This window comes from Eumetopias jubatus, unplaced genomic scaffold (genome assembly GCF_037043125.1).
Source record: "Eumetopias jubatus isolate StellerSeaLion01/CBP00866 unplaced genomic scaffold, mEumJub1_p1.0 scaffold_9, whole genome shotgun sequence".
Taxonomy (NCBI): Eukaryota; Metazoa; Chordata; class Mammalia; order Carnivora; family Otariidae; genus Eumetopias; species Eumetopias jubatus.
Genome location: NW_028274815.1, coordinates 56,599,242 through 56,602,116, shown reverse-complemented (window position 1 = coordinate 56,602,116; position 2,875 = coordinate 56,599,242). Strand labels below are relative to the sequence as shown.

General features: G+C 41.6%; 1 pseudogene; it reads right to left on the bottom strand.

Annotated features, from left to right (window-relative positions):
• Positions 1–2,256: 2,256 nt before the first annotated feature.
• Positions 2,257–2,670, bottom strand: LOC148163539 (interferon-induced transmembrane protein 3 pseudogene; annotated as a pseudogene).
• Positions 2,671–2,875: the final 205 nt, after the last annotated feature.

Sequence of the window (2,875 nt, the reverse complement as noted above, 5' to 3'; positions counted from 1 at the left end):
CTTAACACAAAACTGGATCAATTGCCTACTATGTGCTTAAAACTGGAGATGTAAAGAGGAATAAGATGCCATCCCAACCCTTAAGGGCTCATATATAGTAGAAGAACGCATGGTCTGTAATTTCCATCTCCACTGATAGCTCTCACTCTGATTTTTATTGTAATGTGAGCATATAAGAAAAGTCATAATGGTTATTTGAGAGCAATTTCATTTTCTGGTTATATAGTGTTTACTCAAACTAGGGCACGGATGTGTGTGTGTGTGTTTGCATGTGTGTGTGCGTGTGTGTGTGTGTGTGTGTGTGTGTGTGTGTGTGCTGAAGGCTTTGAGTAACAACTTAAGTGATATTCATAAGCCAGATTTCTGGTCTCCAGAGAAAGGCAGTTCTCAGGGCAAAGTATGATGTGTTTGGGTAAGTGGGTTTATGTCTTAAAATGAGTATGATAAAATACATCCAGGGATCTTTAAGGAAGCTGCCTTACTGGGAATCTTCTGGCTCTTAAAATTGAACTTTACATTTTCTCTGTATTTTGATTCTGGAGAGATAAATTTTCTTTCTAAAGTTTTACAGGCATGAGGCTGTGCTTTGTGGATGCAAAGGTGTGCCAATTCTAGGGCAATCGTTTTCAGACTTCAAAGGGCAAAAATATGATGCTCTATGTGACTAACTGAACATAATTAAAAAAAACCCAACCCCCCAAAAAGCCCTCCCAAAAAACCCAAAGGGCAAAAATACCACCGGGAGGCCTTGTTCACAATGCAAATTCCCACCCTGACTTCTTCACATCTCAAGTTCTGATATGGTAGGTATGGGAGGGGGCCTAGTACTCTGTATTTAAACAAACTCCTCTAAGTGATTCTGATTTAGGTGGTCTGTGGCTGTGCTGCCGATCACTGGCATAACATTTATTCATTTTGATCATACAGGTGTAAGCCTATATACTATGTGTTTTAAAAGTGTTTTGAAATCTATGATTGAAAGACTGCTATGCCAAGTTACTAGTTTCACAATCTAACAAATGAATAGAAGACTCATGAGGCCAATTACATAATGTTCAAGAATTTAGGCTCTGTAGTCAGACTGCCTGAGCTTTAATTCCCATTCCTGTGGCTGCTGGCAGCAGGTCCTTGGGCAACTCAACCTCTCCACACCTCAGTTTCCTCAACTGTAGAAGAGGGATAATAATAATAATATTAATAATAATAACAATACCAAGTAGTTAGGTTATTGTGAGGATTAAACGAAATAATTTATACAAAATGCTTATCACAGGGCCTGGCACAGATTAAATGTTCGAAAAAGTTTGGATGCCAATGATATTTGTGCAAATAACAGCAAACAAAAATTACAGTAAAGGGAATTGCATATTTTTATGTCACAACTTTCTTCCTAGGTAACTGTGAGCACTTTGCAAAGAATATCAAGTTAATTAGCATAGATTCCCCAGGAGATAGTCAAGGGTTCTTTAGCCACTTTACAGTAGCCCCTTTGAACTGCTTATGTCATATTTCTGTTAAATCCTGTTGATAGTGGCTTTATCCCATTGGGTGGGTGTCTAGGTCTCTTCCAACTCTGGCCACATAGACTGATTTCACTCAGAGATGAGTAGGGTGTATCTTCCTCCTCCAGGGTGTGCCCACATTTTCTTTTGATGAGATTGTCATTTACTTGATAAAGTGGAACAGATAATCTCTGTTGATCATGATTAATGCAATCAACAGTCATGGCTTGGAGAAAATGGCTGCTATGGTCTCTGATCAATAACTGCAGGAAACAGAGGATTTGTGGGATGAATGGTGGCACCTCCTTCAGGGATACTGGGCTTTTTGACTTTGTTTAGGTTTCTTTATGCCCATGTACCTCTCCTCTAAATAAGTGTAAGCCTTATTTAAAGTGAAAGTTGGAGATTGGCTTGATTTAAGATGGCCTGTTTCCCAGGCAAAATGCCAGCATAGACTGGATTTTTGGTTTTCTTGCTAATTGAATTGAAGTATTACCAGAATGAGAAATGATGAACAGATTTATTGTTATTTCTGTCTCATACTAAGCTCTTCTCCAGTGGTCCTCAAACTGCTGCCCACTGGAATCCCAAACTTTTTTCAAACTCCAGAGTTCTGATTTAATTTGTCAGGGGTTTGACCTTGAGACTAGGAATTTTTTTTCTCACACACAAGTGCTTTATTGACTACAATAGTAGATTGACACGTACATAAAACGCTGTGACAGAGGTGACAACCTCAGGCCACTGGCAGCTACTAGTACCCTCCATAATGTTTTATGATCTCCGAAATTGTTTGGGAAATCATCAGTGATCCAGTGACAAAAAAAAATGATGAACGTGGTGGTCAGAAGGAGGCCAAGACCAGGGCCCAGATGTTCAGGCACTTGGCGGTGGAGGCCTAGGTCTGGGCCCCAATCATGTCACCCACCATCTTCTAGTCCCTAGACTTCATGGAGTAGGCAAAGGCCATGAAGCCCAGGCAGCACCAGTTCATGAACATGGTGGGCACGGCTGTCTCACTACGGATGTTGATCACAGTGGTTGTCACGGGAGCTGAGCTCTGGGGCACCCCGAGTACAGCCACCTCGCACTCCTCCTTGAGCATCTCATAGGTCAGGGGAACGCTGTTGTGGGCACCCAGGAAGAAGTGCTGGGAGTTGTGGCTCATGGTGGGAGTTGGAGCACCTGTGGTGTGGATGTCCGACAGTGCTGTGGGCCCTCGAGACTAGGAATTTGAAATGCTCCTCAGGTGATTCCAGTATTCATCCAAGATTGAGAACATCTGCTTTACAGGATAATTTCACACATTCTCATCTTGGGCATTTTATGTGCACATTCCCTGATATGTCCAATTTGTCTTCCCAGAGTTTTCA